Raw genomic sequence first — 15057 nt, 5'->3', positions numbered from 1 at the left:
TCTCTCTCTCTCTCTCTCTCTCTCTCTCTCTCTCTCTCTCTCTCTCTCTCTCTCTCTCTCTCTCTCTCTCTCTCTCTCTCTCTCTCTCTCTCTCTCTCTCACACACACACATCGCTTCCACAGCATTTTTCTCGAGCGTCATTATTGTCATTTTTTTTCACGTTCTTTGTCTTTCTTCGTGTCCTATCCACAGTTCTTCCCTCAACTTTCCTCACTATTTTTCCTTTTCCCCCTGAAGTATCATCGTTCTGGCTACTTAAATTTGTGGAACTGGTTAGCATGCAACTGTAGGGTAGGGCAGGACACGACAAGGAAGGTCAGAGCAGAGTAAGGTAGGACAGGATATTATAAGGCAGAACAGGGCATGGCAAAGTATGGCAGAGCAGAGAAGAGCAGAGCAGGACACAGTAGAACAGGGCACAGCAGAGCCGGCCAGCGTACGGCAAGGCAGGGCAGGGCAGGGCAGGGCAGGGTAGGGTAGGGTAGGGTAGGGTAGGATAGGGTAGGGTAGGGTACGGTACGGTACGGTACGGTACGGTAGTGTAGGGTACAGTACGGTAGGGCAGGGTACGGTACGGTAGGGTACGGTAGGGTACGGTAGGGTACGGTAGGGTAGGGTATTGTAGGGTAAAGCAGGGCAGGGCAGGGCAGGGCAGGGCAGGGCAGGGCAGGAGAGAATAGGGCAAAACATGCAGGGTTGGACAAGGAAGGACAAGGTAGGGCAGGGCAGGGCAAGGCAAAGAAGTAGTGCAAGGCAGGGCAAGGCAGGGCATGGCACGGCAGATCAGGGCAGACAAGGCAGGGCCCGGTTGGGGTGGGCATGTATTGGCAGGGAAGTTGTGGAGAGAAGAGCAGAGGAAGGCAGGGCAGAGAAGGGCTGACAAAGGAGGGCCATGCAGGGCGAAGGAAGGCAGGGCAGGGTAAGCCATGACGGGGTAATGGGAGGCAGGAAGAACATTTTAGCGAGATGACGAGAAAAGGGGGTCCACAGATGTCACCAGCCCCACAACACAGTCACCCCTAACCATTATAGCACCACCACCACAGCCAACAAAACAACAAAGCTGGGTAACATAGCCAAGATAATGGTTCTAAAAGCGAGCATTATGGTGTACATAAGAAAAGGCAGACGAAACTTCCATTGTCAATCTTAAAAACAATATAGAAAATAATTAAACCTCACCTGAACTCCACCACTGCCAAAACCACAATGTATAGCGAAGATAATCGTTCTACAAGGGAGTACTTAACCCTTTTACTACGATCACACATCCTGTAGTTTGTTCTTGCTACTACCAGACGATTTCAGTCAGCCTTACAGAAGCTTTCCGAAATGGATGTGTTAGATACAGATTTCACCATACCCTTCAACGCAAGCTATCTTTCTTAAGCTGAAAAATGTCGTATGGGGGTAGCAAGAAAAAAATTATCTATAGGAAAGGGTAACGAACAAGAAGGTATTTTTAATTTAATTAAAAAGGAGAATAAAAGAAAAAAAAAACTTCTAGTCATTAAAAAAAGGGAAAAAAATCGCCCCAATACCGGCACTACTGGTAAAGCTACAAAGAACAACTGACACAACCACTGTAAGAGCCATAACAGTGAGCATACTTCATTTGGACTTGCAGACGAGAGTCGTGAAGTTCAACACACAAACAAACACAAAAAAAGAAAGAATCAAGCTTAACAATAACACGACCCGCGCTACAACCACAATGCGTGGGTAAAAGCGCGAAGTTAATGGTTCTAAGTGAAAGCAGTAAATTTAGATCCAGGAAGATGTGCCTAAATTATACCGAAAACTCGCAAAAAGAATAGCAGGACTGCAATACTCCTCTGAACAATTCGCCCGCGTAATACAGTATACCGATGATAACAGTTCTACAAGTAAGCATCAATGAACCAGAAAAATAATATTCGTAAATTTTCCAGCATATTAAAACAATAGTTTGAACATGAAAAGACCCGAGTGTAATTTGCCCTCTTAACTGAGCCAAGACAATAATAGTAAATGTGAATACTAGATAGCCAAGAATGCAATTTTCCTAATGGAAGAAAACCGGTGGAATAAGATGTAAAAATATGGACAGATCTCAGCGCCATTCTCCCCTTCCTCCAGAAAACATGAAGATAATGGTTCGAAAAGCGAATACAAGAGTAAAGAAGGCGACATTCCTGAAAATATCTATGTATATAATATGTAAAAATCCGGAATGAAGATAACGGTTTTTAATAAGTACTGACAGCGGTGCAAGTTTTGAATAGAGGGGGAGAGTATGGGGCGAGTGCTGGTGTGACAGAACTGTTGTGGTGTGAGAGCTGGTGGTGATATACAGGCTGATGGTGGAGTGGTGTGAGTGGTATTGGTTAGACAAGAGACATTGTAGTGAGAGAGCTATTAGTGGTGTAAGTGTGTTAGACCATTACTATCGTGCAAGAGCAGGTGGTGGGGTGAGTGTTGATGGCGCGCATGTTGGTAAAGGAAAAATAATAGTAATGGTGGGACCAGAAATATTGTGGTATAAGAATTAACCATTTGGGGCGTAGGAAGACACTAAGGTATGAATTCTGTCTACCAATATTCGAACTGAATCACCTGAGAATGACCCCTGCTCGAGTCAAGGGTTAATGGTGATACAAGAGCTGATGGTGGAGTGAGCGATAATGGTGGGAGAAAAAGAGAGAGTGGGAAAGAATGAGAGAGGGGGGGGGAGGGAAGGCGAGAATGGCCCCATAGATCACAGGCACTGAAGGTTGGGGACGATGGATGGTGGCATTATAATCCTCGGCATAACAATTTAACTCTTACTTTCAGCCACATTAATGAATTAAATATGTGCCCTTGGACTCAGAATTATACCCTTGACTTGAATGAATAGTATTTTTTATCGTTATTTACTTTTTTATTGGGAAGGATAGTCACTCACATAAATACAGATTACAAATGAATAATCTATCTATCTATCTATCTATCTCTATATGTATATATAAAATATATATAAGAAATGTGTCTTTTAACTTGTAATATTCACCCTGCGTGAATTAATGTATTGTTGAAGGATATATATGCCGAGAGAGAGAGAGAGAGAGAGAGAGAGAGAGAGAGAGAGAGAGAGAGAGAGAGAGAGAGGAGGTAAGTGAATGGGTGAGTCAACAGAGACGAAAGGACATTGTATATATAACCAGCAGAGGTGAACATGTTAGGAAATGCGTTTACGGAGAGAGAGAGAGAGAGAGAGAGAGAGAGAGAGAGAGAGAGAGAGAGAGAGAGAGAGAGAGAGAGAGAGAGAGAGAGAGATTTGTTTTGTTTCTCTCATTTAGCCAACAATGTAGCCACCTACGAGAACAATGTCTAATCTCGTCACCGTTTCTTCTCAGAATACGTATATTTTTTTCTTTTCTTTAATGTGTTTTCAGGAGAGCAAAACACTCCTTCATGAACCTTCGGAGCCGTTAGTGTTTGTTCTGTTTTTTTCTGCCTTCTATGTGACAAGCGTGCAAATCCCCCCACAAGTAGGCACCCTATTCCCGACGACACAGCCTGGACAATGTTGGGTTACATTGTTTGAGGCTTCACTCTGAGTTGCATTTTTCGTTCGTTGTAGAGCCACATTGGTTATTAACTATCGTACTAAGTATATATATATATATATATATATATATATATATATATATATATATATATATATATATATATATATATATATATATATATATATATATATATAAACACTCACAAAAACAGTGTCAGACATAAATATCTCTGTATTTTTTTCTCTCTACATTCTCACAGACCTTGGTAGCTGTTATTATTTGTTCTATATTTTGCTCTCGTATGTATGTGACAGACCTTCAAATCCCTTCACTTTTAGCAAACGAATTCCCGATTATACACTGCCTGGTATATGATACGTGACAAATTACGAGTCTTCACCGTGTCAGTTACATTTTGTGATAACCGTAGTATCAGACAGAAAATCTGAAAACCATCCAATCCACTAAACGACTGAATATAAATAAAAGTCACTAATAAGTTAAAAAAAAAAAAATAGTGAAGTATTACTAGTACTAGTCTCACACTATTTCTTACTGCCTACGATCTCCGGTCTTACAAACGCAGTGTGTCCAAGCATCTCGAACGGATCGTGAATCTGGCTCTCTGTTTTCTTGCTTTTGTTTTTTCTTGGGGGAACAATTTGTAGGCTCCTGGCCTTTGGTTCCTTCTTCCTTGCATAAAAAAAAAAAATGTATTTTAATCTAGTGGATGAGGCTTAACCAAAAGTTCGAGTTTCCATCAACTAATGGAATATTATGTGTTTCTGTTCCTTCCATTGTGGGAATATTATCTTGGACTGCGGTCATACCTATAACTGGGAGTACAGTATTATCCACATTCCACTTTAACCTGGCCTAAACTTGAAATCTCTCCATCTTGACTGCTGACCTGCAGTACTAGATTAACACTAGAACATGGTACTAGTCATGAAGAAGTTCTATGGAAAGGATGTAGAGCCACAGTATTGTCTAATTCTTCAATGAGCATCGGGAAAAAACTGCAAACGACGAAAATCTTGGCCAAGTTAATTTGAATGAGCTCTAGTCTTGTGAGGCACTGGACTAAGATTTGTATCCTTACTGACCCCAAGCATCACGATCAATGATCTTGGTAACACAGTAAGCACATTAACTGATGCTCTCCGCCCTTGCTCGGTGAGTTCTGGTCCGAGTCCTTTTACGTCCGCTGGGAGAGTTATTTTCAATGGTCCGTGTTCCTAATACTCCTAAGTACACCACACGACCGTGCTGTCATCATTTATATCTGGCGTGTGAACAGAGAGACACATCTGTTCCCGCTGATACCGTGAGAAGCTGAAGTCTTTATCGAATTCGTAAGACACATGAAAAGAACTGAGAGTAAAGGGTTTTCATTACGTGTACAGTATCTTGATTTCGTTTTATTCGTGCTTTCCCCAGACAATTCTATTCAGCCCAGGGGAGACTTTTCGAGATGAAGTGGTCAAATATTGCCTTCGTTAACTCCTTCCAAGTTAACTGAATGAAATCCGTGAAAAAAAAAAAAAAAATGTTTGGTGCTACATGTGTTTAAAATAGAAATTATGTCATGTGGTGAAACAGTTAAGAAGAGTGTGGCAGCAAATGTGATGTGTAAATGATGAGAAAGGACTGTCAGTAACGAAACGGATGGATAAATGGGAAGAGTGCATGAGGCTTGGCTCGAGAGAGTGGAGATTGGTGGCGAAAGAGGAGCTTGGAAGTGTATTGCCGCCGAATGAACTCTGTGATTATAAGTTTTGCAAAGACTGACAGAAGATAAGAAAATGCATTATATTTTCATTCTGTTTATGGCCTTATCACACGAATAATCAGAGGTGCGTATGTGTTTCACTCAGATCAGTGAGTGAGAAGTAGTTGCTCCTGTTAGAAGAATCATGCAACAGAATGTCTGAATTTTTTTTGAAGATGAAATAAGAATAGGCGTCCATGGTTTTCTAGACCGACAGAAAGTTCATCCACAAGAAAAGAAAGTTGAAACAATATGACACTTTAGAGATCCGAGCACCTCTTGAGTGAATGACCCTTGATCAGATGTCCTTTCGCTTTCGACTTGTAATCTAAATGAATGACGGGTGTTCCATTTCAGTCATTTTGGCATGGAATGAGAGGAACAGCTGCTATACGAAGTTCCTTCCCTTCTGGATAAGAAATTTGATAAATGATCAGTGTGTCTCTCTCCAATATATAATTCTGGAGTGAAATAAAGAAGACTCTTGCGATCAGAAGTTCTTTCCCTATCGACTTATAAACCAGTTAGAAGTCCTTTCCCTATCCACTTATAAACCAATCAGAAGTCCTTTCCCTATTGACTTATAAACCAATTAGAAGTCCTTTCCCTATTGACTTATAAATTAATCAGAAAGTCCTTTCCCTATTGACTTATAAACCAGATGAATAAGTGCGTCCCTATCCAGTCCTCCTGGCCGAAATATAAACAGAATCTTCCGAATAAAAGTCATTTTCTTTTAGACTTCTTAATCGAAATGAAATATAAATACTAAATGAAATCAGTAATATACTAAATGAAATATAAATTGCTCCCTCATGAATCATAGTGGCATAAAATCTAAAGAAACTTTTGTCACCATGTGATTTTGTACTCCAAATGAGTTATAAATATCTTGAATGACACAGGCATAAATCAAAAGTACCATTTGTGATGTCCCTTTCTTTTCGACTTCACAAGATAAACGGCCGATAAATCCCTTCCTCTTCAACCACCCTGACATGAAATAAAAAGAAACGCCTGTCATCAGATCCTTTACCTTTCGACTCAGTAGCCTCCCACATCGTTGACCTTTCATTGCAATGACGTCTGTTATACTTTAATTTTGGTACTACCAGACGATTTCACTCAATTTACAACAAACCTCTCGTGTGGAAGTGGTACTGAAAACGCTGTTTAGCCCTTAAAAAAAAAAAAATGCTTTTCCAAGCTACATAAAGTCATCTAGAGACAGCAAGAATAAAACAAAAAAGACATTATTACAGAAGAGGTAAATTGAACGGATGATAAATGCTTTTCTCCAATCATCCCTGGACAAAAAAAAAAAAAAATCCATTTCTTTTCAATTCGCCACTCTTTCACTACAGCGGCACCATAAACTTTTCAGCACGATAAAGTCTTATTTTACTCTTGTTTTTACCAGACAATTTTTTTTTTTACATTGGGGGGGGGGATAATTTTTTTTTTTTATGAGGGGATTAATGATGGATACGTTAATTCCAGCTCGAAAATCTCTCATTAAATAAATAACATCGTCCTCCGCAGGCAAAAGAAAAAAAATGAGGGCGTTAATCATTTTCTTCTTCTGCCTCACATTACGAAAAACAGTTCTCGCACAGAGGGAATTAAATGTCAAAAAGAATGAAAAGTAGGTCACTGTCGATGCAAGTCTGTTTTGTCGGTTAATGTTAGAGTTGACCAGAGATCCGCTTGCTGCTCGACTTGCCATCTTAACCATTTGGCAACGGTGGATTTTCTCTGAACTGAATGAAATCGTCTGTCACAGGTCGCAATAAACTACACAACACGTAGTTCCCAGCCAAAAGACCTATGCAGTTAAGTCTGTGTTGTGCAGTTATAATCAATAGTGACTTTACACTGTCTGTTAGCTTGTCGGATCCCAATGAGATCTGTCAAACTAATCAGGAAGATTAATGAGGATTAGAGGGGTTCGTATCTGGTTGCATTAGTTCAGAACCCTTGACCTGTTAAGGTATTATTGACAGCAACTATACCAGTACCTCTGCAACGTGTGTGCGGGGAGGGAGTTCTCCAGGGAGCGTGTTCATAAACTCGATTGAGTTTCAATTACATACAAGATCGTTTGCATACTATCTATCTATCTATCTATCTATCTATAAATATATATATGACATTATTCATAAACACCAGACAATTGAGAATCAGCTAGAGTGAATATTTGCTTTAAAAATATTAATAATATCTGATCGCTTTGGATGTTTGCTCAACGTCAGCAGTTATTAATTCTTTCAATACAATCACATCTTGTACCGTATACCATCATCATTCTGTTTTTCTTACCTTAAGGAAGATGTGTTGAAATGGAGGGGCTGCACAGAGCCATTACTAATTGTTTCATTCCAAGAGATCTTTTCCAGAATCAGATATAATCGTTTGATATCATGAAGAGTCTCTTCAATTTGATGATTTACTTTATGTTTGTTAACATTAACGTCAAAGGATTTTTGTCTGAAAAGAAAGTGTTCACATGTAGCATACGGGGGAAGGAAAACTACCCAACGCCTCCAGTACGAAAAGTCTCTCCTAAGCAAGAAAAGATCGTAGGAACGACAAAACAATAAACTACAAATGACGTCCTACGAATGAAAGGGTTAAGCTCCTTTATAAACGCTTCACCTGGGTACGAACTCCGGCCACTTTCATATATAGCCTATGCACGGGGTACGTGTCGGGTTGCAGCCACTTAAAAGGTCATTGCCATACTGCAGGAGTGTGTCTTCTGTTACTCCCAGGAATATGGACGTAATGTGAAGTGAGGTGGACGTTTAGAGACAACGGGAATATATGGTATTGCATTCTTTGCTTGGAAGTGGTATTTATTGTGATGACTGGTGAAACTTTTAGGTAAAACAGCACGCGCGCGCGCGCGCACACGCACACGCGTACACACACACACACACACACACACACACACACACACACACACACACACGGAGGGGAGGGAAGGTAGTACTCTGTTGCACCCAGCACTTTCACCATTGAGATAAGTGAACCTTAGAATCACAGACGCGGACCTCGTATGTCTGAATCACCAGCCTTCTGCCTGTTCCTAAGCACTCTCCTTTTCTCCTGGCCAGACTTAGTTGAGGGCATTTTTTATTATTTTTTTAATGTGTTCCAAAGTTAAAAGAGATTTGATATATTTTTTTCCTTACGTCACAACAGGAATCAGTAGGCTACTGTATTCCAGACATGTTTCCTAACCTTTTACTGTTGTCGGAAATATGGGAAGGTTGGCGTGTCGTGCGAAGAGTAGTCCCTAATGAAGATGGATAGCAACGTTTGGTGATCGTTTTGTCCATTCCATACCTAACAGTATGCGCCGTCAGGCAATAAACAAATACACAAAAAATTACTGAACTCCATGAAAAATATTTTATGTGAGTTTTGGTGGCTTTCCAACTTCTCTACCTCAGACATTTATTTTAAGTATTACACCTAAGTGTTCTCTCGTATGTTATTATACCTACTCTTACATGGACAACGTTTGAATGAATAAAAAGGAAGAAAATATCGACACGTCATATGCAGAAATAACTGGTCACGCTGAGGTACTGGAAAACCTCCTACAGTACGGTTTCAAATAATAAACATCGAGTATTAGAGCAATTGGAACTTTGGGTGTTCTGTTTTTCACGTACTTCACTTCTGTAAATATGGCCACTTGAGTCAGCCCTTTAGAGTTCAGAAGGTAAACTCTTATATGGGTATCTTATCCTGGCAACCACTCCGATCTGATTTAGGTGGGGGAAGTCTTAGCTAAATAAATGTCTGAGGCATTACTACGAAGGATTTAATGTTTAACTTTATTTTGCACCAAATGAATCAAGGCAATACGACTGAGGTTTCGTTGATCTATCGCTATGTGATTGTGTATACTACTGTGTGCATGTGTGTGTGTGGCGGTCCACGTGTGTGGCCATGTGCTTGTGTGTGGGCTTTCTGTACGTGTACGATGTGTTTGGCCATCTGTAACGTATATGTGTATGAGTGCCTGTATCAGCGTGTGCGTGTAAAATCTTATGTGCTATATGCGCGTGAGAGTGAGTGTGTTTCTGGCCCTATGTACTGCAGGTGTGTGTGAGTGAGTGTGTGCATTTGCGTGCGAGTGGGTGGCCCTGTGTACTGTAAATGTGTGAGAGCGAGTGCGTGTATTTGCGTGCGTGTGTGTGAAGTTGATACATCCTTACTGCCGCATCCCACAAGCCACCACATCTGCATAATTGGGGTCAGGTCAGAGGTCCCACACACAGGGTCAAGGAAGGATGGGGTGAATGGGAGAGAAGGAGTAATTAGAGGGGAAGGACAGGGAAGAGGGATGCTGGTGGTGATGGGAAGATGGGAGGGGTAGGGAAGGGAGACGGGAGAGTAAGACGAGAAATAGGAGTTTTAGGGATGGGAGAAACGAAGACGTAAGATGAGAGGGTGAAGAGGTTAAGGACAGGGAAGAAAGATGATAGAGATGGATGGGAGACAAAAGAGACAAGACTTGGTAGTGGAATGTTGAAAATGGATGAGATGAGAGGGGGAGACGAAAGCGAGAAGAATTTGACGAAAGGGTGAGAGAACTAAAGACAGAGTGGAAGGAATATAGGAGAGGGTGAGATGAGATAATGAGAAAGCAGAGCGAAGAGAGGGAGATGAAAGACAGGAGATGACAAGAACATGGTGAGAGAGATTGATGAAAAGGTGAGATGAGAAGACAGTGAAAGACGAGGAAAGTGAGAGACGTGGATGAGATGAAAAAAAAAAAAGTGATAATAGGAAGACTGATGAATCGGAGTGGAAATGAAAGATAGGAAAGGACGAAGAAAGGGTGAGAGAGAGATTGATGAGAGAGTAAGATAAGAAGTGTGGATGGAGAGGAAGGTTAGTGACAAGGATGACATAAAAGAAAAATGTTGAGTGATGACTAGAGGATTGATGAATCGGAAAGGAGTGAGTAATTAGGCAAAAACAAAAAGAAAGGAATGCTGGGAGGGGAAAAGAGGATGGGAGAAACGGAGAAGATGTGAAAGTGAAGAAGAACTGGCAGGGAGAGAGAGAGAGAGAGAGAGAGAGAGAGAGAGATATGGGGAAAGGAACGGGGGAGGCTGAGATGGATGATGGTGGTGATGGGAGAAGGAGAGATAAGAGCGGAAGAGAAGACGATGAGATGAAACAAAAAAATGAGAAAACGAGATGGGGAGTGAACAATGAGGATGGAGTACTTAGTCGAGGGAAGAGGAAGGCTGGGATGGATTCTGGTAAAGGGAAAGAGGGATGAAAGGGTGACTGTGATAGAGAAGAGGAAACGGAAGGAGAAGATATGAGAACGAATTAAAAGGACAAGAATAAAGGATAAGGACTGAAAAATAAACAGATGGAGAGGGTGAAATAACTAAATAAGGGGGACAAGAAGGGATGATGAGAGGATGAAAGAGGATAGAGAATAAGGAGACGAGGGAAGAACGCGGAAACTTAATGGGATGCTGCTGGAACTTAGGGAGAAAGATGAGAAGACGAGATGGGGAAAAGAGGAGAAAAGAAAGGAGTATTAGATGAGAGAATGAACTAGAAGAAAGGATGAGAGGTCAAAGGGGGGATGTTGGTGGTGGCAAAAGGACAAGAAGAGAGGACGAGAAGGTATGATCATATGAGAGGGTGTGGGTGATTGGGGGAAAGAACCAGCATGTAGATGAGAGGGTGATATGACGGGTGAGAGGGTGAGGATGAGAAGAAGGGGAGAGAAGGTGAAAAGAGAAAAGGCAAGAGGAGAACGCAAGGCGACAAAAACACAAAACGAGAAATGACTGGATACTAGTGAGCAAATAAGAGCTGTTCAAAAAACTAAAAGAAACATTGTCATCTCCTCTGCTCACTTCAGGGTTGTTATTTTATCCTAGAAGCCGTATTCAAGCTTGGATAAATTCAATTAAACGGCTTTAGTGAAGGCAAGATAATTGGTGGTGATGTCTGCAATAGAACTGAAGAGCTGATGTCAGTACCAAGGGGACACAAATTCTCTCTCTCTCTCTCTCTCTCTCTCTCTCTGCCGTGACAGCCCCAGTAACGTGATGCTACTGGGGGGGGGGGTGTCAGGGAAACTCGCCACCACTGGACACGCTACTCCCGTTAGAAAGTTGGATTAATCTGGTGTCACTTTCTGTCGCCCTTATTTCTTGTGTGTGTGTGTGTGTGTGTGTGTGTGTGTGTGTGTGTGTGTGTGTGTGTGTGTGTGTGTGTGTGTGTGTGTGTGTGTGTGTGTGTGTGTGTGTGTGTGTGTGTGTGTGTGTGTGTGTGTGTGTGTGTGTGTGTGTGTGTGTGTGTGTGTGTGTGTGTGTGTGTGTGTGTGTGTGTGTGTGTGTGTGTGTGTGTGTGTGTGTGTTAAATTGATAACCTAAGCCTTTCTCAAACATCTACTCTCTCTCTCTCTCTCTCTCTCTCTCTCTCTCTCTCTCTCATATAAAGTACCAAACTACTCTTTGTGCATAAGTGTGAATCTAATTACAGTTCCTCCAGCCCGACAGGAAAAAATGAAAAGGAACATCACTCATTATGCGAAAATGGACTTAGGAATTTTATGGGAGAAAATGGAAAGATATGACTAATTCATTCCATCAAAGTTTCTTGAGCAAATTATGATAATTACCTCGAATTTTGTGTTACTCGCAGTTTGCACGTTACAAGTTGCAGAAAATGGGAAGCAAGTACGAGATGGGTATATTGCAAGGTGACTGTGTTTCGTCCTAAAGTATAATCATCATTATCATCATCATCATTATCATCATCACCACGACCACCACCATCAACATTATTCATAACACCATCACCGTCCTCGTTAATCACTATAATCATTCCCATTTTTATGAATGAGGTGCAGAGAATGAACAGAAACGAACAGGAAAATATAAATGGGAGTGTAACTTTTATCCGAGCACCCAGTAGTATGGGTCGTGCATCCACTCAAGTATGTAAAAAAAGGGGGGGGGGGAACAGCCAAAATCATGACACTCCCAACAGTGTTTAGGGCTTAGAAATTAGGCTATCGCAGTCCAGTATATTTAGAGACGGACGAGCAAACGAGTACCACTGATGGTATTATATGATCAAAAATCCTTCATTTCCCTCTTGATATATTAAACTCTACATATTGGCAGAGACGATATGGCGACGGGGGCGTTCTACTCACTAACCACAAAGTATTAAACAGTGAAACAGAGACTCTAAAGGACCGGTTTTCCATTATTCTCTGTCTGGTGACGTACGGAGTGTTTGGTGAAAGAAAGAGAAGATTGAAACTGACAGGTAAGGAACTATAAGTGTTCGAGAGATAGGACAACAACAACAACAACAAAACTTTGGTGTCTGAGAGACAGAACAACAAAAACAACATTATCAGTACGTAAAAGGAAAGGTGAGAGGAAGAGAAACGGTGAAGCAGCGAGTAGAGGATTTATGAATGACTGAGATGGTGGAACAACAAAACATTAATATTATCAATGGGTAAACGAACTGCCCATTATCGCCCATTATTAAACACTGTGGCTGATGAGAATTCTTCCAGCAGAGCAAACGTGCTTGATGTTACTCCCAAGAAGGTACTTAAGTGTGTCCACAGCAGCGAGAGGCTTAGAAAACATATACTTTTGCTTTTTTTCTGTTTTCATGCACGAACAAAAACGTAAATTAATTCTTGCAGACACTTGATGGGCAAGTCTACCTCTGAGACTGAGGGAGCATTCACATTCACGCCTGGCTGAGAATAATCGAGATAGGAGTTGATGCGATGACGTCTTTTAACTTGTTTAGCAGGTACTGCCAGGCGATTTTATTCAGCAAAGGAAAAGGTCCACCATAGTAAGGAGGTTAACAGTAAAAGAAACATCTAGTACAATGTCCGTCTCTAGGCAAAAATATTATTTCTCCACTGTGACTTTCATGCACGACAAAAAGCGTAAATTAATTCTTCTGGCGACTTAACAGCAGAAGCTACCTCTGAGGCTGGAGGAGCTTTCACATTTATGCCTGGGTAAAGAATAACTGGGGTCATGTGCAACCACCGTGCAGTTACGGACAAACCATTAACTCCTTCGTTACGGTGACGTCTTTTTACCTCCGCCAAGGAGGTTATGTTCTTGCAGGTGTTGGTTTGTTTGTCTGTTAGCAGGATTACTCAAAAAGTTAAGAACGGATTTTGCTGAAATTTTATGGAGGAGTAGAGTATGGGCTGAGGAACACAATTCAATGGATTTTTGTGGTGATCCGGATCATCATCCGGATCAAGGAATTTTTTGTTTGTCCACACGATATCTCCAAAAGTACTCATTGAATTTCATTGAAATTTTGTGCAAGGGTGGTCCATGGACCATGCATGAAAGAATTACTAAATTTTGGGGAGGATCCGAATCCGGATCCGGATCCTGCAATGGCACTGGCAGAGGTATGCATTCTCTGGGTGCTTTCGAGTCATAGTCTTTCTTGCTGCTACCAGCAATTTTACTCAACTTAGAAGTGCCGTAGATGTGATAAACGAAGACTTTTTAATCTTTCTAGTCCGGAAAATATCTTCTAAAATGAAAACGCCCTCTGGCAAGGACAAAGTATAATTACGAAGGTCACCTTGCCAAAAGGTCTAAATGTACCGCTTTAGCTACAAGATGATTTTTAATACGATGATGTATGTTTATATCTCTTGCAGCGGCACATTCAGTCACATCAAAAGTTTTTTCGAATGCACGGTGCTTCGCTCTTGCAGTGTCTAGCGACGTCTTATATCAAAGCTTTCATGGTTCCGTATATATCTGGTGTTTTTGTACTTTAGTTTTCCTTGCTATTGTCACACGATTTTCTTCCATTTAGGAATGACCTATAGTTGAGAGGGACTCAGTAAAGGCTGTTTCTAACCCCATTTCGAAAAGTCTCCCCGAGACTGAATTCAACCGTCTGAAGACAACAAAATATATTAAAATAACATTATAGTGACGTGATTTACCCCTATACTCGGGTGATGTCCTATTATTCCTAGTACTGCCACGTAATTCCCTTAAGCGTTACATATATATATATATATATATTATATATATATATATATATATATATATATATATATATATATATATATATATATATATATTGTATTTCCTTAGGGGAGACCCTTCTTCAGTACGATGATGTCACTTTTAAACTCTTCTTTCAACAGTCACGTGATTTCATTTACTGGAAGAGAGGACACCCTGCAGCGAAGGGGTTAACACAAGTGTTAACATTTTGATTACGAAGCCTTGTAAATTTTGTTCTACTTTCCATCAAATATATAGGCTATACTTAGTTAGGAAAGGGTTTTCATAGTAACAAGTGCTCGTGGGCCCTTTGGGCCCCTCGCACTTGCTCCTGCAGAGGGCTCTCGCGTTTATGTGCTGTTCTAGTGTAACGTTGTCACTTGGATTTTTTGCAGCTAACCAATTGATCGTGTTATTTGCAGCTTCGGGAATGGAACCCATGTTGTCCAAACGCAAGTCCGAAATACTTTAGTTGTACCTGTGGGCAAAAAATTCTACGGAGATCCTATGCCGGGCGCCAGGAGCGGCGTTTTTTGGGTCAAAATGTGATCGCTCATTAGATATAGTAAAAGTTTTTCAATCGTGATGGGACCAAGTTTTTTCACATCAGCGAATTTTTTGAGATTCCTGTGCCAATTTTGGTGCGATTTGAATGTGTAGTTTCGGCTGCCC

General features: G+C 41.1%; 1 protein-coding gene across 7 annotated transcripts in view; it reads right to left on the bottom strand.

Annotated features, from left to right (window-relative positions):
* LOC145406856 (uncharacterized) overlaps window positions 1–15057 on the bottom strand; it is a 560030-nt gene that overhangs the window by 398254 nt on the left and 146719 nt on the right. The gene's annotated exons all lie outside the window — the stretch shown is intronic.

The sequence above is a fragment of the Coenobita brevimanus genome, chromosome 71 (genome assembly GCF_032717465.1).
Source record: "Coenobita brevimanus isolate Jiangsu-jjx chromosome 71, ASM3271746v2, whole genome shotgun sequence".
Taxonomy (NCBI): Eukaryota; Metazoa; Arthropoda; class Malacostraca; order Decapoda; family Coenobitidae; genus Coenobita; species Coenobita brevimanus.
This window is presented reverse-complemented; position numbering and strand designations above follow the sequence as displayed.